Raw genomic sequence first — 26,314 nt, 5'->3', positions numbered from 1 at the left:
CTGGGTGGGAAATGGAGAGTTTAGAGAAAGCAGATTTCAGGGGAAAACAAACTTTACACATCTGATAGCTGCTCTTAGAGCAGTCCCATCTCCTGGGGAACAGGCTGGAAACACCCTCCAGGCCAGGCTGGGTTATGCTGCAGTAACAAGCAGTCTCCAAATCTGAACAGGTTGATCTCTTGCTCAGGTAAAGAGGGCTCGAGGTAGGCCATCTCCCCACAAAGAGCCATTCTTTCTGCAGGGTTCAGATGGCTCAGGATGCTTTGACCTTGGCTCAAGAACTTGTTGATCAATGCTGAAGGGGAAGAGGACATTGCAGAATGACACAGAGACATTTCACCACCTCAACTCAGAAGTGTGACACATGAAACTATTGTTCATATAATAAGAAGCTATATATGGCACTTGGCCCTTTCCAACTTCAAGGAGTGTGGTCTCCCAGAGATCCAGGAGGAGAGGACAAGCCCTGGGAGCATCCACCATGAGGATTCGCTTTCTTGCATAGAGACAGCCGATGAGCTCAGAAGCCATGTGAGATTGCTGTTCTGGAAAGAAGGTAAGTTACTTCTAAGCTTGAGATTTTTTTTTTCTATAGTTCCCTGGTTCTGAGAATGCTTTAATTTGCCAAGTGGTTCTAAGTTTCTAAGAGGTTCTGTGGTTCTGGGAGTAATTCAGCTCATAACAGTACTGATGCACCCCTACAGGCCCTGGGATTCTAGGCTCCAGAAACCAGGGTCCATGGCAGACCAGGAGGCTGTGGGGCTGCCACAGGCTGGGCAAAAGCCTGAGACCACAAGGTCTGGCAACCAGGCCTGGCTCAGGTAAGGGGCTGGGACCATGAGAAGCCAGACAAGTCCAGTTGGTCCTTAGCCCTTCTTCTAGTTGAGCTAAAGAAGAGAAATATATTTATGTCCTGGGGAAAGAAAATAAATAAATAAAATAAAAGTGCATTCAAGTCCATATTCCTGACCCTATTCTGGCCCACAATCCAGTTGCTTAGGACAGCAGCTGCTCTGGGACCCCACCTGGGTGCTGACCTCAGGAACATGTCCACCGACCTCCTTGGGGCAGCCCCACAGCAGTATCCTAGCAAGCTAGGGCAGTGCTCCCCTCCTTGCTGCCTCTGGGCTGAGACCTCAGGGAACAAATAAAGCAAAAGAAGATGAAGCCATTGCGAGAAGCTTTCTGCTGCTCCTGAGGCTGGCAGCTCCTGCTGTCCCTATGAACTGGAGGGGTCACTCCAGTGCAGCTCTGCTCAGCCCCTGACATGCTGTGCACCCCCCTTCCCTGCTCCGTTTTAGTTAAGATGTCACCATTATGGGGGCTCCAGTGGAGAGGTCCCTAATGGGGTCAGAGCCCAGGGCACTAACACTGAATGCTTCTTCCTTCTCATGAGGACAGATGGGACTAATGGCCATTGTTCTTTGGCTTCATGTATTAAGTCACTGTGCCCTTTGCTGAAAGATAAATTGCATATCTGCCCTGAGGGAGGATGAATCACATTGATAATTCCCTTGATTAAAGTCCATTTATTAAGGATCCTATGAGAGGTGGTTTTTCTTCCCTCTTCTTTTTTTTAATAGATTGGGGAGTAATTCAAAAAAATAGAGAAGGGCACAATCATTCCATTTCCCCTTGGCTTACAGTTTGTCCTCAGAGTTAAAAGGACTAGGGCTAACTTGAGTTTGTTTCTGGGAGTTGTACAATGAAGAGAGAGAGAGAGAGAGAAACAGAAAAAGAGACAGAGACAGATGTCAGCCCTGTAGCCTTCAGACATCCATTCAGCCCCTTCCTTAAGCAAGTGGGGAACCCTCAGTAGGGAAGAGGGAAGAATGAACCACAGGCTGCAAGGCCTCTGCTGCCTGGAGACAGAACCGGGGCTGAGCCCGGTTCCCACACTGCCTGGGGCTCCACCCCCCCAAAGAGCTGCCTCTTTTGCATTTCAGCAGAAGTATTTTGCAGGCTGTCTGAGGCCCCCCGATGTGGGACACCCACAACCCACACTTAGGACTGGATGTCCAGGACTAGAGAATCCATGCCACTTCCATGCCTGGACCAGACAGCAGACTGAGGTCTCCAGCAAGTAGAGTCTGGCTTTGAGATGCAGCTGTAAATACTGGGCTGGGAGCCCTCCAGACGTGCCCAGAAAGCTGGACTAGCCAGACACCCAAAAGGTGGTCTTCAGGCATGGAAGAGAGTGTATTGTTACCAAATGTCCTGGGCTAGGTAGCCAAACAAGCCTGCCTCCTGCCTAGGAATCATAGGACCAAGGTGCTCCTGCCCTGATGTGCAACTTGGATCCTGAGGCTTTCCCTCTCTAGGGCTTGATCTCCCTGTCTATGGAAAACTCTGGTGAGAGATAGTCTGGACAAGTCTCATGGGACATTCTTGCCTACCTAATAAACATCTGCACCAAGTGTTTTAAAATGCAGCCAGATCTGTCAACATGTCCTGTGCAGGCTGGAGGAGCAGCCTCTCAGAAATGGTTAAGCCTGTTTTCACCCTTGGATTCACTTCTGCTGGGCTGGAATGTTCTTCCATGTGTGCTCCCAGCTGCAGCCAGCAGCAGAGAAAGTGGCTGTTATGGGGAAGGTGAACTAACTGGAGCCCTTCACTCAGGGCAGGAGAGAGGTCATCTTTGGTGGGCCACAACCCTCATCAAGTTCCTGAACTCTTGCCTTTCATTTCCCACAAGGCATAAGAAAATGGAGACTCCAAACTGCCACCCACAAAATGCAGACCTGGGATCGCGCAGGTGTCCAGAGTCCCGGGTTTGGGCCAAATCCTTCTCAAATGTCACCACCATAGTGCCATATAGTCCTCCTCCCTGAGTCCCTTCCTCTGACTCTCCTCAGCCCCTTGCCCCGTTCCCCATTCAGTCGCACAGAGGCAGCTTTAAACGACTTCTAGAGGCCCCCGGATAGAACAGAAGGTGTGGGGTTGGAGAAAGGAGGCTCACAGACTGCAGAGTTCCAACTGGAAGGAAGCTCTGGGCACTCAGGTCGGACGCGCACATGGCCCCCAGTCTGACGGCAGGCTCAACTGCCCACCCGGGCTCCTCGTGGGCTTGTCAGGAAGAGCTTCTTCCCAGGACCCCACGTGTAAGACCAAGTCCATGCTCTGAGGCCTCCTGGAGCCACCTGCTGGGGTCAGGAGGCCGAGCGTGGGGCTTTTCAGCTGCAAAACCTTGTCAGCCAGAGATTCAGCTGACTAGGGAAGGAGAGAGCGGGGCCTCCCAGCACCCGGAGACTCCCAGGCGAAGGCCCCGAGGAGGGGCTGACCCCTCTATGCACCCAGCAGACTCAGGCATTTCTCCCACAACTCAGCTCCCTGGGAAAGAAGCTGTGAGAACACCATCTCCCTGGGAGGGGAGGGGCTGCCGCGTGGCACACACTCGGTGGCCCTTACCCCAGACAGAGCTGAGTGCCAGGCCCTCCCAGCCCAGTCGGCCCTGCTGTTCATACTTTAATTACACAGCGCGGTGCTAAACTGCATGTCTGGTCCAGAAACCACGGAGTCCTCCCAGGCAGGTTGTCTGAGATTCTTACCTGTCCCGCCAGCCCAGGTGGAAGGTGGGTGGCAAGCTGGCACAGCAGACTGGTGTCTGGGTGCATTCTGACCCCCTCCACTAGCATCACCCATCTGCTTCACACCCGCCCTCCTCCCATACCCCTGTCTCCCCACGGCTGGCCTGTTGTGCCCCTCAGTAGTCACGGATCCCCTGAAACTTGGATTATAGGAACCCATCTTAGTTAGCGAAGGTTGTCAGAAGTTGAGATCAGAGACTTGGTGGTTTAAATGACAAAAAGTCATTTTTCACAGTTCTGGAAGCTAGAAGTCCCAGTTCTGAATACCTGCATGGTCAGGTTCTGAGAAGGCCTCTTCATGGTTTGTAGATGGCTGTCTGCTCACTGTGTCCCAAGTGGTAGAAAGCCAGGAACCTCTGGCCTCTTCCTCTTCCTGTAAGGACACTGATCCCATCCGGGGGTTCCCACCTTCATGACCTGCTCTGAACCTAATTACTTCTCAAAGGCCCCACCTCCCAATACTATCACATTGAGAGTTAGGGCTTCGACCTGTGAATTTTGAGAGGACTCCAACCGGCCTTCTGGCCATAACAGGCCCTATCAGCTTGTGGCTCTCTTCTCCAAATTCACATCTCTGTCCTGGAGCCCTCTCCTGAGTGCTGGAGGGAATCAGGAGTGACAGTAGGACTGTAATGAGGAGCAAGCCCAGAGCCAGGGTTATCTCAGAGATTGCCCTCATGTACAGAAAACACCTCTTCTGACCCCACTACACTGACAATTCTGCTGCAGGCCTTACCCTACTTCCCACCAGTCCCAACCTCTAACCAGGTCCCAACAGCCTGTCATTGTATGTTACACCCACAACCTCCATCTTGCTGTCACTGTGGAGATCATAGTCCATGTCAATGCCACTTGGACATGGCCACCAGTGAGCAGGGGCACAGTCCCTCAGGTATCCATCTCGCCAGCCTGGTTCCCTCTGCTACAGAAGAGACTGCCTGGCTCGGCTTTCATGTCAGTCAATGAGATTGAGCATGCGCCGGCACAGAGCACAGGGCCAGGCCCCCCGGAAGGCTTGTTCCACTACTATCTGTGGAACCCCAGGGGGTTCTGGAGAAATCTCAGAATAACTCTGACTTCCTCTCTGACTGTCTTCCCCTCTGACGTTCATCTTCATAGGCTCTGGGACCAGAAAGGGGGAGAAGTGTGTTCCCTGGCCTGAGCCGAGCCCTCAGCAACCTCATTGAGCTTCTTCTCTGCTGCACGAAGTCCAAGTCGCCACGGCTGGCTGGGTTTGGGGTGCAGACAACAGCAAGGCCCAGCTAGTCACTTTCCCTCTCTGAGCTCTTGAGCTCTGACACCTCATCAGCAAAATGCTGATGTGAAGTCCTCCCCCCTCAACTCTAGTGGGTGTTCTCAAGAGAAAATGCCAAAACACACTGCACAGTGATGGGAATTTGGGTTTCCCGTTGGCTGTCTTGGGAAGGCAAGAAACTAACAAGAGAGGGAAACAGCAGGCCCAGGAAAGAATGAGCCCCCTTCAGGGTCTGGGCTCGGAACTGAGACAGGCAGGCAGGACACCTCTCCAAAGGAGTTGCAGCCAGGGCTTGGGCCCTGGGGGTGGGTGAGTGCTGTGGTTTCTGCTTGTGCTGAAGCAGCACAGGCTGAAGAGCAATTTAGTTCAGAGCCCTCCTGGTGGCTGCACCTGGCCAAATACGTCAGGAACTCCCTTGCCGGGGAACGCCCTCGCCAGGGAATGCCCTCAGCAGTGTGGGAATGGGCACAGCTGGGTGTCCAGTGGTTGCTGTGTCTCCTTTTTTACAAGAATGAGTTGAGATGCTGCTACTCCTGGGTCACTTAGTGAGTCTCCTGCGGGTCAGCCTCCTCCCCCACGCAGGGAAGGAAGGGCCTGCTCACTCCCCCGGGATTCTGGTTCGGCCATTCCAGATCTACTTTAGACTTAAAAGTGCAAGAACATGTGGCCAGACTGGTGGACACACACCTGGGGACACACACCACACACTGACAGACACCTTCACACACACATTCACGTGCACACATGAAACATACAGATGCGCACAGGAATCATGATTCGTTTTTCTCAAACACTGAACTGAACTCAGTTTGAAAAACATTTTCCTTCCCCTTTTTGGGATGAAGGCCAGGTTACACTGTTCCCAGAGAACCAAGCCGGGTCACAAAGAGGCTCTTTTTTCCCTTTTGATTTATTGCTTTCTATAAAAAGAAAAGGAAGCTGAATTAATTTATTCTCAACAGAGAAAAATGCTACTTCTGTCCCCCAAAGTAGCTGGATAGGATCTGTCCAGTAGTTGGAGCAATCTTGATAAGAAAACAAAATGGGCAGCTCCTTGTTCCCTGCTGTGACTCCATAAATCACACTATCGGGGCAAGCAGGGCCTTTGGGGACACCCTCAGGACACTCCTCCATTTTCCTTTAAGGTCCCACTGGCCGGGTGCGGTGGCTCATGCCTGTAATCCTTGCAGTTTGGGAGACTGAGGAAGAAAGATCACCAGTTCAAAGTCAGCCTCAGCAAAAGCGAGGGGCTAAACAACTCCATGAGACCCTGTCTTTAAATAAAATACAAAATAGGGCTGGGGATGTGGCTCAGAGGTCAAATACCCCTGATGCCCTCTCCCACTCCAGAAAAAGGTTCTGCTGGCAAGACACGTAGACTCCTATAACATTGAGTGACAGAGCTGGGCATGGTGGTGCACACCTGTAATCCCAGCAGCTCAGGAGGCTGAGGCAGGAGGATCACAAGTTCAAAGCCAGCCCCAGCAACACAGTGAGGCCCTAAGGAACTTAGCAAGATCCTACCTTAAAATAAAAAATAAAAAGAACCGAGGACGTGGCTCAGTGGTTGAATGCCCTGGGTTCAATTCATGGTGTCAAAAAAAAAAAAAAAAGACTAAGTGACAAAATGAAGGGCCACCACAGGGCCTTGGGGTTTCTTTGTCCCACAAAGGGTAAGAAATAGAAGACACCTTCATAATGAAGTGTTCAGGGAAGAGTTTATAGAGAAAACAAAATTGTAGCTGAAAGAAACATCTATTTAGATTAGTGAGGAAGGCATTCCCCAAAGATGGACCAGCAAGGACCAAGGCGAGCAAGCCTGGACTGTTTGAAAGTTCTCCTGAATTCGGGGTTCAGGAACAAGCAAGCTGAGTCGCAGAAGGAAGCTTCTGGGACGTGATGGAAGAGCTCAGCTGAACTTCACACAGAAGGCAGCGGGGGTAGAGGAGGCATTTTTAGTAGGAAAGAGCTATAAACTATTTTAAGAGCAACATTTCTTAAGAATGTGACAGGGTGACCCAAAGGGGACAAACCCTTCAACCACAGTCATACACAAGTCATGCTCAAGCAGCTTCCCATGTGGTTCTGGGTGGCCTCGACACCATAAGGTCACAGCTAGAAGCTGCCTGATGCTGGTGAGAAGTAGTAGCCAACTCCCAGATCACCCTCTTCCCCACCGGAGCAGCTTCAGATGACAACGTTTCTGATGGCCTCTTCGTCAGTTTCACTGAATTAACTACAAAAATATAATTTTTGCTTTTTTAAAAAATTCGATCGTTTCCACCAAACTCTGTGGACTCTGGATACTTCCGTCATTAGGTGTTTTATTCTTATGAGTTCTACATCAACTCCTCTTCAAGATGGGCTCCTCAAAATGCAGAATCTATTTCATTCACCTCCATCTCCCTAGTCCCTAACTCAGGGACTGGCATAGAGTAGAACTAAATAGGCCATGAATTGGTAGAATCGGGGAATGGTATCTTCATTCCCACAGTTTGCCAGAGTCAAGGCATTATAAGTGATTTATTTTGCTTTGGAGGTTAAACTATAAAAGTTGATGTCCTTCATTTACCTTAAAAACAAACTGGTAGGCCCTCAAATCTGGGATTTTTTTTCCCTAAGGAAAGTGTTAATTCTGGACTTTAAAAAAAAAGTTCAGCTTGATCTTTGTGGCAGAGAAATTCTTTCAAGCAGGTAACGGCCTGGAGGCTTTGAATAGCCCCCTGCTTTAGGGGCTGGGGATGTGGCTCTGCTTTCAACCCTGGCTGACTAGGGCCAAGGACACAAGTATGCCTATCCCTCCTGCTGGGGACACCCTGCCCTCCAGGCATGGCAACTGTATACAGAAGCCAGGGGCAAATCAGCTGATCCCTAGCTAATCTGGCACAACATCCTTGTTGCACTTGGAGTGATTCAGAAAGTAGAGTGTGCAGGAAGATTCCCGAAGAGGCCTTGGGGCAAACAGCGGGGAGTAGGACTGGGCAGAGGAAGAGGTTGGGCCAAGATGATATTACTGGACCTGAAGGAACCTCTGAACCTAGAATGGTCCTTCAGGATTGTCCCCAGCTGGAACAAGGCCAGGGTTTTATACTTTCCCCTTTCCACAATAACTGGCTATGTCCTGCTCCCGAGATGGGCCATAACTTGGGCAAGGCAGCTGCCCTCAGAGAAGCTGTGAGCCAGCAGCAGTCCCAGCGACTGGCAAAAAGTCCTTTCACCCCAAGTGGGGGAGTTGGTGCAGCACAGCAATCCCTACAATCGTCACAGGTACTCAGGTGTGGGTAGGGCACTCAGAGCCTCAGAGCCTGGAGAAAGGGACTAGTTAGGGTGACAATCTTGGCTCTGGCACTTATAATTTGTACCAGCTTAGATTAATATCAAAGTTTCTGAGTCTGTGTCTTCATTTGTAAAACAGCAGCAATATTATTGTAGTGTTTTTACATGAAGATCAGGGAAGCATAAAAAAAGTCCTTGGCACGGTGGAATCTTTTACAAACAGTGCTGATAATGGATAGCCATAGTAATTGTCACTATCTCAGCAACTGCAGAGGCAGCTGACTCCCTGGAACTGGTGCCAGATGCTTACAGGTAGAAACTATGCCAAAGTGTAGGTTAAAAGTCATGAGGTATATGGACTGCTGGGTCCCGGGGAGTCTGTGAGAGTGGCTAGTCTTCTCCTGAAATCTCAGGCCACTGTCCCGGTTGGATCAAGGACACTGCTTGGAAACATCATAAGGAACAAAGGACAATACTTGGAAAGGGATTTCAGCTGCCAGCAGAGCACATGGCAGTCTCAATGTGCCAGGCACCAAAAGGGAAGGGCCCTGGGGCTGGGTGAGATAGTCATTTTGCAGGCTGTGGGCATCACCAAGCCTGCTGGCTTGTCCCAGGGTGAGACCACATGACTGATGAGGAGTGTTTGATTTCACTATCTTCTCTTTCAAATTGTCAGCAATTGAAAAAGGCCCTGCCTGGCATGATTTCTGAGTGTATGGGAAGTTCAGGGTGTAATGCCACCATCAAGGTCACCTGAGTGGACATCAGAGCTCTGATCTCCCCTCCTATTAGAAGTTTCCTCTGAGGGGCTTGGGGACTTTACAGCACTGAGTAAGATTCCTTTCCACCTAAATGGGAGGTTTCATGTGGCAAAATAAAAGCTCAGGATCACAAAAGCTCTGAATTTGAATCTGTTATCAACTGTGGGACCTTGGACAAAGGTCACTGCCCTTCAGCAGAGATCACCAAGAATGCACTTCATGGAATAAGTTGGGTTTCCTACTCATTGCAGCAAGGGAGGAAGTCTTAGCAAGAGGGTATTGGCAAAGCCCATGGCAGAATTTGGATTTGGCTGGGTGATTCTGGATCTAATTCTAGAATTTGGATTTGGTTGGGTAAGGAAGCAGGAGTTTAGATGCTGTAAGAAGTGGGACAATTCCGTGATGGGGTATCCCAGTAAATCTTATCTCTAAGGTGGGGAGATACCAACAAGGACAAAGCTGTGATTGGAAAGTAGCAGCAATCGCTCTCCTGGGTCAAGAGAGTTGTTTGACATTTTGTGTGTGGCACAGTGACCTTGTTTTTGTCTGTGCTTAGATAAAACAAGGGAGCTGCCTTGCTTCATCCCGTCTTTTGGTGGTGCAGAGTTGTTTGTCTGAGCTTGGTCACTTCCAGGAGGAAAATGTGGGCTAGCTGAGAATGGAAGGCAGCTTCCAAATGTCAGGGCCACACTTAATTCTTTTCACAGGTTACTAAATCCCTTTGCATCTAAATCTCTCCATCTGTAAAGTGCGAGTGAGAATATCTACCTCATAGTGTGGTTTTGAAGAATAAATTAGATAATGTAGAGCACAGAGCAGGGGCTCAAAATACAGCAGTGTCCAGCCCCGGCCAGGAGTCTATCACTGGGCTGCTGATACTGAACAGAGAGGCCCAGCACACTTCAGTGGAAGTCAGGAAGAAATGGGCATCTCATCAAGGCTGCACCTGAGCTTCCTGTTTTGAGTCACAGCTCAGCCCAGGGGGGCTGGCACTTGAAATGGATATCCTCCAGCAGCAAATAGCTGCTGACAATCCAGGCAGAGTGGCAGCTTCAGCCTGGGCTTCACAGTGGGGCTGGAGCATTGCCCAGGACCTGGGGGATGGGGCTGGGAGGTCTCCACCAGGACCATTTTATCTGTGTTCTACTGGGCAGCTTTGGGCTCCTGGACACTGAACACAAGAAGCACCTTGAAGGAGCATGGGTGCAGCTGGCCTGTCTGACAGGGCTGGGACCACAACCACCTTCATATGGTTCCCACACATAACCTTGTCTGATAATAGCAGAGTTCATCACAAGTGAGATTTCCAGAGTAAAGCCCACCCAGGCTGATTTTCCAAATTATACCCTTGCCCTGGTAATTGCAGAGTTGTTCAGGGCTTGCATCTGGCTTATAACAGCATTTCCATGAAGACCAGATTGAGTGCCACCTCTCATTTGGTGGAACAAAAGGAAAATTACACACTTTGATGATTTGGCTTCCCTGGCTTCAGGCACTGAAAGGCAGCAGACATGGAATCTCAGGTCAGTTTCTTCTCAGCTATTTGGGAGTACCTTTGGCCTTGCCATGTTCAACTGTAAAATGGGAATAACCAAAATGCATCAGTCTTCATAAGCCCAAAGATAGCAGCAATATTAAATGCTATATTCACATGTGAAGATGTAGGAGCTCTAAAAAGAATTATAACATACTGTTTTAAAGTGTTTCCTATATAGTAATTTTTGCTTATCAAAAAATAGAACAGATTTGAGGCAAAAATGAATAGGTCACATTAAATGATCCAACTAATGCCTTCCATAATGCTTACTAATAACAAGTAGTTTTTTCCCTGCAATTTTCCTTGTTTTGTTTTATTTATTTTTTTTCCTCATATTCTACCCACCCACTCACCCCGCCCCTCAACCCCACCCTGAGGCAGAGGATTGAACCCAGGGCCTTGCATGTAGGCAAGTGCTCTGCTACCAAGCTAAATTCCCAACCCCTTTTTCCCAGCAATTTTAAAAGCCACTCCCAACACCCCCCCCCCCAAAAAAAAAAAAAAACGACTGGGGAAAAGGTGTCTGTGTTCTATTTACTAAGGCAAAGAAGTTGACTCATTACATATTACTTGATCGATCTATTCAGCAAAGATTAAGGGAGCACCTTTTCTGAGCCAGCCCTAATTCTAGGAGTTTGGCATAATTGTTAGAAAATGAATTCATTGGGGCCAGGAATGTGGTTCAGTGGTACAGCATTTGCCTGGCATGTGTGCTGGGGATTATCCATTTGATGAACTGAAAAAATAAGGAGGCTGTTTGCTCTCTACACTGGGAGGGGAGACCTAGAAAAGAACCAAATACAGTGTTCCAAAGCCCAAACCCAAACCCAACTAGAGTTAGCCTGCTCACCACCCTGCCTCCCCTGCACCAAGACTAACAAGGGCACTAGACTGGAGCTCACCAATGATCAGACTTGGGAGATAAACTGCCAAGGACCGTTGTGTCTCCAAATTTCTCCACTGAAAATAAATAAATATATTCACTAAGAAGTCCTGGAAACCGACTCTCAGGCCGCAGAACCACTGACATTGCTCTGCTCTAGCCCTGACCAGCTGTGGTCCACTTGAGGCTGGCAAATACCTGGGTCTCCAGCAGGACCCAGAGCACTTCACCCATGTCAGGGACAACATCTTTGCTGCTGGTCCTTCTGAGTAACCTCCAGCTAAAAGCGGTTGAGCCCAAGACAGGACAATTGCTACTAAGAAGGGTCCCACATTGAGAGGGCCCTCACCTTCTCTTCACACAGATCCAAGGTGAACAGAGTTCATCCTCAGACATACAGCTTTCCTTCAGAGCAACTGTTTCCACCTCTTTCTCCACTTTAGGGACAAACCAAGACATTTCCTCAGCTGATGAAAGGTCTCACCTTAGGGTGATCCATCTCTTCCACTTGCTTCTCAATTAGGCGACACTAAATCTGGTTCTTTTCTAGGTCTCCTCACCAGTGCACTGGGCTACAGCCCCCTTGCTCTTTCAGGTCATCAAATGGATAATGATCAGCTCAAACACTCACAGGGAGACAAGCACACACACACACGTAAACACAGACATATTCACACACACTCTCTCCCTCACGCACACACATACACTGCCGAAGAACATTCATTCAGGGTCAAGACTGTGTCGAGGGAAAGCAAACATTTCTCTAAGTGTGCTCAGCCCAGCGCACTGCAGAGTGGGTTAATTCCCTTTGTTCTGCCTCCTGTGTTAAGACTGGCGTCCCCGTTGGTGCATAAGAAAGAGGGCCCATTACAGAGCCACCTGCCCACCCTCCTGCCCACCACTTCATCCTCCAAGACCCAGCAGAGGCTTCCATTATTTTCCCTGAACGTTTTAGGTCAGGTCACATTCTTGAGATCTTTCCTACTCTTGTCTAAATAACCCCAAGGGGCTTCGCTGGTCCGGTGAGGCCGGCCATGAAAGAATCATTTTCGCTGGATTACTCGGCTGAATATAAATGTTGCTGAGTGGATGGAAGGGAGGGCCGTGTGCCTAGGGGAGCTCATTAAGGGACAGTTCAGGCAAACGTTGCTCAGACCTCCAGAGGTCACCTCTGGGGCTTTGAGGTCACATTCTGCCCTGAGAGCGCCCCCCCCCCCAGCTGCTCTGCTGGGGATCTCGACCTCTTACCCAGACACAAGCCCAAGAACTAGTGGTTAATGGTTGAGCCTGACCTGACACTGGAGCTGGATTCCTGCCCCAGCTCACAGATCTCCGCTTACAGCCGCTGCTCACCTGACCACAGGCTTCTGCAACCAATGGCCCATGTGGGTGTGTGTCCAGTGCCGAGTAAGCACAGCTCTGAGTCTCCAAGCTTGAGCCCCCAAAGTCAAAGTAGGAGGCAGCCTGGTGGTTTGTACTCTGTGGCCATTTTCAAAACACCTAGAAAATCCTTGCTCCTGGCTAGAATTTATGTTGAGACAGAAGGATTCAAAGAAAAATAGAGCAGAGCCCAGTCCTAGCGTGGCTCACCAAACTCCTGGGGTGAGAAGATAGGCGGAAGGTGGAGTTTCCAGGGAACAGGTAGAAAACCCCAAACATTTTGTGGTTTCCAGTTTTGTGTTGTTGAGAAGCCCTGAGGTAAGGGAAACCAGAGGACAGTCCTATTTAGGCTACAATTGGAGTTTTGGTTTTCCTGTTCTGGAACTTGCTGTTGCAGGAACCCCCTCCGGTGCAGGGATAGTGACAGCTTCACAACCATGTCTGGGAGGGTGGCCGAGTACTGACCTCAGGATGGCTGGCCTGGAGCCCAGCACACATTAAACTCACACTTCTACATGGCAGCCGTCAACATAGAGCTGGGTGGGCCCCAGATTGCAAAGCTGGGACCCCTAGACAGATGGTACCAGAGGGTGGACTCTCTGTACAAGAGAGCAGTACTTTCCAAAGCTGGAAATGGTGATCTTGTCCTCCTGGAGGGGTGTAAGCAGGGTTTGACAGCCTCTTGGCAAAAGTACACTGGAAAGTACTCCTCAGGGGAAAGTGGGGCCCAGTCAACTTTGAGGTCTTTGTCATTTAAGAAGGCCTTGCCTCTGAGTCTGGATAGGCTGAGTTACTTACAGAATGAGGAGGAGTGGTCCCTCGGCAGCATCAAAGCCTCATGCCCCTGCAGGGCATTCCTGAGCAGCTTTTATCCTTAGGCTTTGAAGGGAGAACAATAATCCCATGCTTAAACCAAAACATCTTGTGGAGCCTTGGGCTTTGAATGCGGGTCCATCCTTCCCACCATCCTGCAGGCTCCAGGGGCTCCTCGAGTGAGTGAGGTGTGGTCAGTGGAGGCCTGCCTACCACCTGGCTCAATCCAGCCATGGGGTCTCAGCCCCTTGTCAGAGGGAGAAAATGGCATTTGGGATGATTTCATTTGACTTCCAGTCATTTGGAATCATCCATAATAGCCGTGACTTTGAAGAATTCTATGGAAAAATGAGACACCACAACCATCTTGGTACCTTTCCAAGATGTCTTATCTTAGGACGAGTGACATTTTGGATGTTGTTTGTAAGGGAAACCTCTTCCTATTTTTTAGTTCTTAAATTAACTAAAACTTGAAATGGTTTAAAGAATCCACTAGTCATCTGGATTCCATAGCTAAGCAGGTGGTTAATTTGCTTTGGGTCTAATTTTCTCATCTGACAAATAAGAGTCATATAATTTAGATTGGCATGTGTGCTCCTGGGACTGGCTCTGCACAGTAAGTGTGTGTGTGTGTGTGTGTGAGTGTGTGAGTGTGTGTGCATGTGTGTAAGAAAGTATGGTTTTACACATTATTGATAACTGATCTTTGTTTAGATTCCTCCTTCGGCCAGTAAGTCAGCATATTCAGGCCCCATCAATCACCAGCTCTGGCTTAAAATAAAAGATGCTGGGGCTTCTAGATCCCCTGGACTTCCAGAGTCACTGGACAAGACCTCTCTCAAAGCAGCATTTCTAAGTGGAGGTATTGAGGCTCAAGCTGGTTGATCTCTTGCAAAGGACACTAGAAAGGGGACTTCTTGTTTTGGACACACACATTCCTAACATAACTTGCCTTTGAGGACAAAAATCATATCTGATTCTATTTAGTATTCCTGAGTCTAAGTGCAGTGTTTGGCATAAGGTAGCTTCTCAACAAAAATTCATAAAACCTACCGAGGTTGTACTGCCAATGTCTGAAAATGTGCCAGCTCATGTTCCAGTTATTCCTCAGATCTTTAATCCAAGCGAATGTTTAGTTAATAACTAAAGAATCTTAAGAACTTTTTTTTTCAGTACTAGGGATTGAACCCAGGGGTGCTCTAACACTGAATCACATCCCCAGCCCTTTTTAATTTATTTTATTTATATTACTGAGACAGAGTCTTGCTAAGTTTCCCAGCCTGAACTCCAACTTATGGTCCTCCTGCAACAGCCTCCCAAGTAGCTGGGATTACAGGCATGCATCACTGAGCCCAGATCTTAAGAACTTTATGTTGGAGAGAGAAAGGAATGTGACCTGGCTTCTCTGCTCCTAATGAGCTGTGTGATCTTGGGCAGCCACCAAGCCTCTCTGGGCTTTAGTTTTCCTTCTTTAAAATGGGGGGGTTTGGACTGAATGACCTGGATGTCCCTGCTACTTCTGGCAGTATAATAAAATTAAAACCAATAATATCTTACAGAAAAAAAATAGTTCTGATAATGACAGTGACTTTGAAGTTGTGAATGTCTACCTCCCTACTCTTTGTTTTCTATCTATAAACTTGAATACTTTTTTTTTTTTAATTTTCCAAGAAGCAGTTGCAAAGGCTAAGAACTGCTCTGGGCCACCTTTTAAAAATCTGACACTTGTCTCTTAGGGAGATATGATCTCTGGTAGAAGAGTTCAAGAAAGAGCAGTACAGAGACACCATGCAGGACTGTTCACTGTGAGCCCTGGGGCAAATCAGAAATCTCACAGATCAGCCTTTCAAAGGGCTCATGATTGACTCTGTTCTGAGCTCCATCCGTACCAGCAGGTAGCAGTGACCCACAAGAGTTGGGCAGCATCTGTGTGGTTTTTAGGGTCCCTTCCCCAAAACCACCCCCCCATCTATGTGTCCCAGAGACAGTCAGGTGGCTTTCCTCATCACTGAGTATAACTACCAATGGCCAGCCCACCCTACCAGACATGACAGGTGTGGACCCCTGGGGTGGAAAGATGCTCCCCTTCCAGGATCTGGCAACAAGGGTCCCACAGGCTTGAAAAGACTGGTCTCTTTAAGAGAAATGAGCCCCTAAGAGGGCTTTGAGCACTTCAGGTAGGTCCTGGCCACCAAGGTCAAGGTTCTTGAACCTGAGAGAGGGAAAAATTATCCACAGACTGACAAAATGCTTTTGTGGGGCAGTAAACTTACTCTGATGTAGTAGAATCCTCAGAATTAGACCTAAAGAGATGGAAAATGACTGGCATCATCAAAAGGTACTCCGGAGGCGACACTTAATGCTCTCCAACCAAGCCAGGGAAATGCCCCAGTTCCTTGAGAGGGTGGGATAAGATTCCTGTAGAACCACACTTTTGAGGCCACTACTTAAGAAGAGCACCATGAAAGTGTCCAATGCCAGCCACAGCAGCAGAGCAGGGAGGAGGCATGAGGTCACTGGCTGGCTGCTTACCACTCCCTGAGGTCACTTCAGGTCAGGTGGAGCCAAGAAACAGAAGCAGCTGCAGATTAGGGCCAGGCAAAAAAGGAGAGAGAGATCATCAATCCCCAATGGTGGCCTAGCAGAGTCCCTGCAAACCACCCGCAGCCCCGCATAGCAAGTCAGTTTGCCAAGTGAGTTCCAGGGCCAAATGTCCCCTGTGTTCCCAGGCCCATACTGTAGATTGACAATGTCCACTTCTGTGGACAAAACGGGATACTAATTCCCTGACCCAGAGCAAAATGAAAACTCAGGATTTCTTGGTCAACCACTATTAAGAATTTCAAGATGGCAACAGCATGGAGTTAAACCAAGTACAGAGGTTTCTGACCGTGCACCTAGGGAGCCTGTTGGTGGGGAGTTGTGTCTAAGTCCTTCCCACGGGAGTTTGCCTTTCTGTCTTAAGGACAAGATAATCATAAAACTTTTTAATGTGAGAAGAAGAAGAAAAAGAAGGGGGGAGGAGGAAAAGAAGGAGGAGAAGAAAACTTCAAGAACTAAAGAACTTCCATCCCACGAGCGCCTACTTCGTGGGCTACAGCAGTAAACAAAGGCCGTGCCCTTGGGACACTTACGTCCTAGCCACTGGACTAGAGCATCTCCCTTCAGTCCTTCCCCCAAACATTTCAGAGATAGCTCACAGGCCAGCAGACTCTACGTTAGCTCTTCCGCGATCCACCTCTATCCCAGGAGTATTACAGATTAATACTAAATCATTCTTGGAATTTTTTCCACACATGCTATCTTTGCTTCCACAGCAGAGCCCTAAGCTCTTTTTCTTATGGGTAAGCTGCTCATTTAGTCCAATGTTCAACAAATATTTCCTTAGCACTTTGTGCCAGGCCCAGGTCTAGATGTCAGTGATGCAAATCATTGTTAAGACACAGTCCCCATACTCCAGGAGACCCCCATTGCAGATGGGAGACACAGAATTAATTAATGACTACACTAAAGAAGGGTGAGGATAGTTATGGAGAAATAAACAATGTGTTTTTTCCTCTTCTGCAGATGAGAAAAAATAGAGGAGGTAAGCAAATGAAAAAAAAAAAAAAAAAAAGCATTTGAACTCTGCTTTAAAGTCTCAGTAGGAACAAAATGGAGGATTGTCTCTCCAGGGAGCAGCCCTCAGCTAGCTCCAGGTTGCTCACCTCCTCCAACACAGGGGTCTGCTCTCCCCCAGCACTGGGGACCACCTATGGCAAGTCTTGTCTTTAGAATTCTGCCCAACTGACACTTGAATCCCCCCCCCCCCCACAACATCTTAGACTCAAGTTATCCAGGTGTGGCATGACAATGACAGATCTCACAACCTCCGACCTATGACCTTTGGGCATGTTCTGATGATTATAATGCTCTTCCTTCTTTTGAGCCAAATTGGGCTCTCAAACTTCTGCCAGTTCCTCCCTTGAGGCCCACACAGAACTAGCTGGTCAACTCATATGCTCACCAATGTTCACTGTACATCCTTGCAAGACCCAGCTACCATGCTGGCCATACTCATTGCCTTCTGAGGCTCACAATCCAGTGGGTGACTTTTGGAATATGATGGATAAGTCAAGGTGCTATAGGAAATATTGCTGTGGTTTGGATATTATTTGAGTGATCCCCAACACTTCTTGGGTTGAAATTCAATCCTCATTCTAAGGTATTAAGGAGGGAATCTATGGTGTGTTTGCCAGCCTTCTGTCACTATGACAAAATACTTGAGAAAATAAACTTAAAAGGAAGAAAGGTTTATTTGAGCTTATGGGTTCAGAAGTTTCAGCTCATGATTTCTTGGCTTTATCACTTTGGGACGGTAGTGAGGCAGAATATCATGGTAGGGAGCATGTGGTGGAGCAAATGCTCACCTCATGGTGTCAGAGAAGCAGAGAGAAAAAGGGAGGAAGGGGGAGGACATGGTTTCAATATCCCCTACAAGGGAATGCCCCCAGTGCCCTCACTTCCTTCTATGAGGCCCCATTTCCCATTAATACCACAGGCTGGCAACCAAGCCACCAATACTTGAGACTTTATTGTTTTAGAATATTAGATAAGGTCATCAGGATAGAGACCCCACAATTGAATTATTGGTGGCTTTATAAGAGGGGAAGAGAAACCAGAAGACACACAAACCACACACACATACACATACACAAACACACACAGACACACAGATATGTCTATCTTCTCTGTCTCTTACTGTGTGATGCCCTGTACCACTTTGGGATTCTTCAACAGATGCAGTTTCTTGACCTTGACCTCCAGAAACAGAAGCCAAAATAAACCTCTTTTCTTTATAATTTACCCAGTTTTTATATTATTAGCAACAGGAAATAGACTAAGACAACTATCCACTTCAGTCATTTTTGGGAGGAGAGGGAGCAATAGGGATTTAACCCAAGGGCGCTTTGCCACTGAACTACATCCCCAATCCTTTTTATTTTTGATTTTGAGACAGGGTCTTGCTAAGTTGCTTAGGGCCTTGTTAAGTGGCTGAGGCTGCCCTTGAACTTGCAATCCTCCTGTCTCGGCCTCCTGAGCCACTGGGATTACAGACCTGCACCACCATGCCTAGCTCCACTTGAGTCTTGAGAGGTCAAGGGAAGATTGCTCATAGGAAGTGATATTTGTCCCAAGGCCTGAAGGAGCAACACCCCACCTAGGCCCCAAGCGCCTGATGGAGAAACTGGTATCTTCTAACACTATTATTCCCAAGGAAAAAAAAAATCCTAGAAGATTCTGATTATGGTAGCCCTGCCCCTGTTCTGTTTACTGACATCCCCAGCAATTGAAGGAGGTGCTACCACAGAGAGCTCCCAAGCACATCAGTTCAGCCAGGAGCCCTGTTGTCCCTGCTCACAGGTCTAGGACAGTAGAACAAGTGTATGGCATTGACAGGCAGCCTGGGGTGACTTCCCAAGCATGGTTCCCCAGCATGCTTCACTATGAAGGGCTGGGGAACCCAGTCGGGAAGAAACAGGGAGAAAAGGGGTTCAAAAGGCTATCCTAAAATGGGCTTTCTCTCCTGAATTCTCAAAGACCATGCACAAAGAGAGGCAGGGTTCTCCTCACCCACCTGCGGCTCTCACTGACCCTGCCTGTTCACTGTGCTCATGAAGTCCTAGCACCCTTCACCATCCACATGCTCAGGCAGGTCCCAGGGCTGATGGCATGGTAGATGGCATGGTAGGACGCATCCTAATGGCCAAGCCCAGGGGGCCAGATAAGAGCTAGATCTAATCCTATGGGCAGATTGCTGGCCTATCTTCCCTTAGGAGGGAACCACAAAGACTTTTTCATCAGGGTCTGAATCTATTCCTGATAGCTGTAACCTGGCCTCTGGCTTTCTAATTCCTGAACCATTGGGATCTGACAGGCTCATCCACTGCCCTCCAGGAAGCAAGATCAGATCCGTCCAGCTCAAGCCCTGACTCCTTGAACTCTAATGGCATTTTAACTCTTGATCTAGCGTAGAAGGAGGGAGCTCATGAAACTTAGTATGATTTGAAGACAATGACTCAGGAGCCAGCTCAGAGATCTATCCCAGACTCCTGGTTCCAGCCTAGCTCTGAAAGCAAGCTTACTGCTTCCAAACAAGATGAGAGACTGACTTCCCCTTATATTGCTGACCACCATCTCACGACCCCCGCCCCCCATCATCAGTCCACAGACCCCAACATTTGGCTCAGATTCCTCAGAAGTTGGAATTTGGAATTTGGCACAGTTAAATTGATTCCAGCATCCATTTCCAAGTTACTCGTGGGGTGGGAGGAACCTGCTGAAGAGAATCAGGAACAGTTCAGGAATAGCCAAGTCTCCAATTTAGCACCTCTCTTTCTCCAAGACACTGCCCAGATCCTGTCAAGGTCAAGCATTACCAGAAACTCAAGTTCAAGGTCAGCTTTCTGAAAAAGCTGAAATTGTGCAGATGATAAACATGGAAGGATTTAACCTGAGTACAAATTTCTACTCTTCACCCCTGTGCTGTGCTTTAGACCCTGACGAGATATATATATATATAATTTCTTAACAAGAAAGTTAATAATAATAATAATAATTGGAGACAACCCTGAACAAAGTCTCTCTTCTGGTTGAATCTTGCGGTCTAATTAAGTGTGGCTTCTACCTCTGTGCCAGGAGAACCAGTTTGTCCGGACTTAAGGCGATTGATTACCAGCTCACTTGCAGTGGGTCTGGTGAACTGCTACAGAAATGGAGCTCCAAGTTCTGAATCTCAGAAGCACTGTGATCAGATGACCAAGCCATCTCACTTTGTTTTTCTATTTTATTCCAGAGTCTGACAATTTTGCTGAGCTGCCTAAGAGACAGAGACTTGCTTACTTGGGTTACAAATGTAGCTGTTAAATTTTGAACCTAATAAGTGTGGATCTTGCCCACAGAAGACTAATGGCTTGATTTTTGGGGCACACATTTCTTGATAACTTAGGGACAGTCAGCATTTTCCCCAGCATTCACTTCACCTGGGCAAGTTCCCAACTCTCCTTCCATCCCTGGCTACATTGGCCAGTGAGACTGAACAAGTCCTCTGCAGCATTCTGCCCTGGCCAGTCTGCTCTTCATTATGAGTCATTGGGTCAACACACTGGTACAGTGTCAGTTCAGCTTCTGATGAGAATTCATGAGCACCATACTCCCGGGGAGAAAGCCTGCTGGTCCCCAGACCCCTTTCTCTGCACACACTGTATTTCTGCGACCACTTCCTCAGGGACCTAAGTAATGGGCACTTCTTCCCCGGATAAATAAACCTGCCAGATTCGTCTTGTGCAACGCTCAGAATTTTCAGTTTATCAAGGACCCTCTGAATTTAAAGTATGATTCCATAACCCCCCAACTAGATGCTGAGGCTGCAAAAAACAAGTATATGAAACCTTGATGAATTTGTGTTTGGAAAAGTCCTCTATAAACAAAAAGAGTTGTTATTATTATACACTCATGTATTCAACAGAAATTTTCCCACTTCTATTTTGTGCTCAAGGTACTAAGATGAATCCACTTGAGGGAAAGTAATCAAGATATATTGAGGACTTAGAATGAGCTAGGCACTGTGCCAAGTACTTGGTTTGATCTTGTTTAATCTTCGAAATTATTTTACGAATGAAGAATCTGAGGCAGTAGAGGGTAAAAATAATTGGCCCAAGAATGTACAGATTGTGATAGACAGGGCAGGGCTTCTGCCTGCAATCCTTGATTTTTCTGCTAACCATATTACCTGCATACACTGCAGTAAAAGGAGATGAAACAAAGCCATGGGGAAGCCTGATGAGAGGAGAAGGGAGACTGCCCCTCCTACTCCACTCACCCATCTCTTTCTTGAGGTCCCCCAGAAAATTCCATGAACTCCAATCTCTTCCATCGCCAACCAAGAAAGACAGCATCATACATGCCCAGGAGGATCTATGGCCCCAGCTGCTGCCCTGAGCCTCCTCTGCACACCACTGTGGCCATGCTGAGCATTCTGAATTCTCCTGGTTCACTGGAGAGAGACTGTGTGTTCACTACGGTCATGGAAAGGGGTCAGATCATAACAGCCTGTGAGAAAACTCTCGGCTTTCTGAGCTCAGCACTATTCCTCTTTGAGTTGTTTACACGAGCATTGCATTTCATTTTTATTTGTTCTTTCAGATTTGGCAGGTAGCCAGCTGTTTGATCTGTATTTTCTGTCATGACCCATAATGTTAAAATTTTGAACAGTTTTTCCCCTGGCAGAGCTAAACCCATCTCAGGAACCAAGGCCGGCTAACTTACATTGGTCTTATCTTGTGCTTTAGTCTGGATCTCCATCTGGCCTACAGTTTCAGACATCTGTGGAGGAAATTCATAGCCACAAGATTGTGCATCCTGAAGGAAGGGAGGTGGATGGATCTTCTCATTTACAGAGTCTGCCTAGTTATGTGACCACATATCCGAGTTTTCCATATTTGGTCATTACTGAAGAGTGTGTATTTTACAAGTGATTTTTTTAGCACTTATATAAATAATACTTTTTATACTGTCAGAGTCCCATTTAAAACTTTTCTATCATTAAATGGCAAATGCATTCTTACATTCCTTTTAGGTGCTTCTAGAGGGTTTCTATTGTTTATTTAAAAGTCAAACAAGTTCTGGAATTAAATGGAATCAATCATTAACAAAGTGATGAGAAACTTGCTTCTTTTAATTTTAGTTTCTTCCCTTTTCAGGACTGAAGAGAGAAGACAAATAATTCCAAATGCAGCCAGAAGGCAGAGATAACACAATCATGAAAGCCTGCTTTCCTCGCCCTTAGAACATACTTTTCAATCATGATTTCTAAAATGAAAAGGTGGGCCAGTCATGCCAAGTTTCCAACCAAGAATCCAAAACTATGCCCAGCTTCCTTTGCCACTCTGAAGCTCAGTTCACGGTGACAGCAGCTGAGCACCTCCAACCACCCGGGTGGTCCTGCAGAGGGTGGCCTTCAGCCCAGAAATGCACCCCTCAGTCTGCTTACTCCAGGTTCACCAGGACTGTTTCCCCAGGGACATTTTTGGGTTGAGCACATCATGCATTTTTCCTAGGGGTGGGATACAATGCCCAAAGCCAGGCCTTAATGGAGAACTTTCCTAACTTTCTTGGGCTGAGGAATTCTCCATGCAGCCCAGTCATTCTTTAACTTCCCTTTTTCATTGCCCACAGAAGCTGTTCCAAACCCTTGTCACTTCCTTTTAGAAGTTAATGCTTCCCGAGTGTCTGTCCTGTCTTCCATTTACATTCATTCAACCACTCTGCATTGAGGTCCTAGCATACATCCAGCTCTGTGCTGGGCACACTGCACTGAATGAGCAGACATGGCTTATTCTTGTCATGATGCTGACGATCAAGTTTATAGTCAGTCTCCTCTTGCTCCTCACTCTTCCCAGATCATCACATCCCTTCTCCAAGGCTTCAGTTACCACCTGTACCCCGATGGCTCCTTCTTTCGTCAGATGACCTGGAAATCTATCCAAAGAGATGAATGTCACATAGGCATCCTGACTTGTAGTTGACAATGAGGAAAACAGTCCCCATGAATAGAGGATGGTTGAAAAGCAGAATCACAACTCTTATCCCAGAATGCCTTTATGCTGGACCACTTGCCCCAATCCAGATGAAACCACCATGGTGGAAACTTGTTTCCCTTTCCCATCTGCATAGCATGGATAATATTCTTCCCTTAAATCCACCCCCACAGCAGCGTTAAAGTCAGGCTAGCACACTTAGCAAAATTTTATTGAAGGTGCCAAGAGAATTAACTATCCACCAGGTGTAACCTGCAGTTGGCTATCCATACAGTTTCTCCTAAAGTCCGCTGGCCTAGACCTTCCTCTGCCTAGCTGAGCCACCCACTTAGAGCAGAAGTCACCTCCCTTCTTCATACCCCATCACCACCCAGCAAACCTTCCACACATCTACAATGTTCTCACAGAGAAGGGAAGTAGCCCTCTTTCCCTGCTATATAAGGTCCATTTCCTAAGACCACAGCTCCTAACCCAGGATTGGCTTCTTCCTAGAAAAGTTGATCTGATAAATTTCCCTCCCTTTAGGGTGATTTCTCTCATCTGTATAGATTGTGGCCTTTCTGCATGACCTTGAACAGTAGCCTAATTCTGTACAAAAAAATATATGGACTATGTTAAGAGGTTGAGAAGGACAGTGGTCACTTCCAAAGGCACCTAGCACTCAATATGAATAAAATCAAACTCAACAGGTCCTTCTGGTAGCTTCCCCCAAATCCGCTCATCTTTTCTTACTCTTATTTTAAACAATGGCATCAGCATCCCCAAAGTCATCCAGCCCAGAATCACAGGGGTCACCATGGTGCCTCTCATTCAGATTCCCATACCTTCAACTTCCTAAGTGTCTTTGCAAAATGCTCCATCTTCCCCTTGTCTATGCCTTGGTTCAGGCACTCTCATCTCTACCTGACCAAGGCAGAGTCTTCCTTGATGTAGTCAGGGTGCTCTTTCTCAACTTATAATCCCACCAGAGATGCAGAATTATTGTTTTGGGCCAGATTTCCTGGGTTCAAATTCATTAGACTACTGTAGTCCTGGGCCAGGTGTTTACCTCTCTGTGGCTCCGTCATCTCATCTGTAAAATGAGGAGAATGTACCTTCCTCTGAGTTACTGCAGAGATCATAGGTGGCTATTCCTAAAATGGCTCCCAGTGAACCGTCCCTCTGGTCTGCACACCCACATGTAATCCCCTCCCGTTGAAAGTGGACTGTACCCAGTTACTTGCTTCTAATAAATAGAATATAGCCAGAGGGAGGAGACATCCCTTTCATAATTGGATTTGAAAGACAGTGACTTCTGGGTTGTCCACACTCTTTCTCTGGCCCATCTCTCTTGCTTGCTATAAAGAAGCCAGCAGTCATGCTGTGAGCTGCCCTCTGGAGAGGCCCACAGGACAAAGAACAGAGGGCAGCCTCAGCCAATGAAGAACTGAGTCCTGCCAGCAGCTAAATCACTGGGCTTTGGAGGAGATCATTCCCCTGAAAATCCTTCAGATAAATCCAGCCCCAGACTCATGAGAAACCCAGAGCCAGAAGACCCAGTTAATCTGTGCCTGCATCCCCAACTTGCAGAAACTGGGAGGTAATCAATGTTGTTCTAAGCCACTGTGTTGGGATAGTGTGTTATGCAGCAATAGATAACTGATAGAAGGATTAAGTAAAATAACACATAAAAAGGGTTTAGGCGTTGTGCATGGTCAATCAACTGTGGCCATCGTCATCATTATCACCAATACTTGATTGGACTGAAAACCCTCTGAGGGGAAAAATGATGTCTAGTTATCTACTGCAGCCCAATCACCTAGCACAGTGCTAAGACCAGAATCTTTTGGTCAACAATAAATATTTGCTGACTAAAAGAATAAAAAAGAAGGAATAAACTGGGATCCTCTAGATTCTTACCTCCCAGGCCAGAAAAGAGGCTGCTGAGAGTTGGAGGAGCATACCTGCTGGGTGTCTGAAGACCCAGGTTCTCCCTCTAAACAGAAGATGGACCAAGTAAAGTGGGTGCATGTCTCCCAGGAGCAGTTACCACAAAGCTTGCCCTTGTGTGTGTGCTACATTCTTGGAAGGCACAGAGAAAACGGTGACTTTAATATGGAAACCATCCTCACCTACCTTCTCTCCTGGTCTGCCAGATAGATGCTTCCTGAGTTGTGCATAGGAGGAAAGGAGGAGCTGTGTTTTATTTGGCTGTGTAACACTATTTTTCTTGATCAAAGAAATATATGCCAGAGGGGCTGAAAGTAGAAAAATAGTTCTCACCCCAAAGAGCTTTATTCCCCAAAGCCCAGGCCCCACAGAAGTAAAAAGAAGCTGCATGCGTCATTATTGCATTGATGGCCCATCCTCCCCAAATCTCCTCCATCTACATATCACCCACACCTGCTTGAAGACTCAGCTTAAATGCCTCCTCCTCCATCACACCTTTCCAAACATGCCAGGCAAATGTAAGCACCCTAGGCTCCTGTCCCACCCTCTTCTGATGCCTCCATCAGAGCATGCTAGGTTTCAGGCTTGGTAAGTGCATTCCTAGAACTGCCCAACCCACGGGGTCTACAAACCAGCTTCTGGAGGGCAAGAGCCCGGTCTCATTGCTTCTGTATCCCCATCTCATCAGAGTTGACAAAGCACTCTGAATGAATTACAGAGTGCTGTTTCATTCTGGATTCAGAAATGGCAGGATTCAATCTCTAAAGGGGAATTCAACCCACTTTTACCCAAGAATGTGGGGGAGAGAAGATAGGGATTTACTCTAGAAGGAAAGCTTGCTGAGAGCTCTTTATTCCATGGTGTAAGGAAGTTGTGCAGGACACAACATCACAGAATTCAGTCTGCTTTAATATGGAAACCACCCCCATTCTCTGGACATTGGCAGGGATATTCTCTTATCCTAAGCCAGTAGTTCTCAAAATGTGATCTCCAAATCAGCAACATCAGCATCACTTGGGACCTAGTTAGAAATTCAAATTCTTAAACCCTAGCCCAGATATTCTGGATCAAAAACTCTGGAACTAGGACCAGCAATCTGTGTTTTAACCAGCCCTCCCTCCATATGATTCTGATCACACTTAAGTTTCAGAAACCCCAGTCTAAGTCTACCAAAGCACATGTGGAAAAGGCCTTAGAAACACAATCCATATTGATTTAATAGTAAGATTAAAAGAGAACCCAAGATTATGCCCCTTGCTGTAAAATGCCCAGGATCAATGAAACTCCCCACTATTTTCCACAAAACTGTTCAACA

At 47.4% G+C, this 26,314-nt stretch overlaps 1 long non-coding RNA gene across 1 annotated transcript; it reads left to right on the top strand.

Moving 5' to 3' along the window:
• The first annotated feature begins 453 nt into the window (after nt 1–453).
• Nucleotides 454–24,357, top strand: LOC114094678 (uncharacterized). Its single transcript, XR_003583109.2, has 2 exons — nt 454–556; nt 22,234–24,357. It is a non-coding gene; the product is annotated as an uncharacterized lncRNA (long non-coding RNA).
• The last annotated feature ends 1,957 nt before the right edge of the window (nt 24,358–26,314 follow it).

The sequence above is a fragment of the Marmota flaviventris genome, chromosome 14 (assembly GCF_047511675.1).
Source record: "Marmota flaviventris isolate mMarFla1 chromosome 14, mMarFla1.hap1, whole genome shotgun sequence".
NCBI lineage: Eukaryota > Metazoa > Chordata > Mammalia > Rodentia > Sciuridae > Marmota > Marmota flaviventris.
This window is presented reverse-complemented; position numbering and strand designations above follow the sequence as displayed.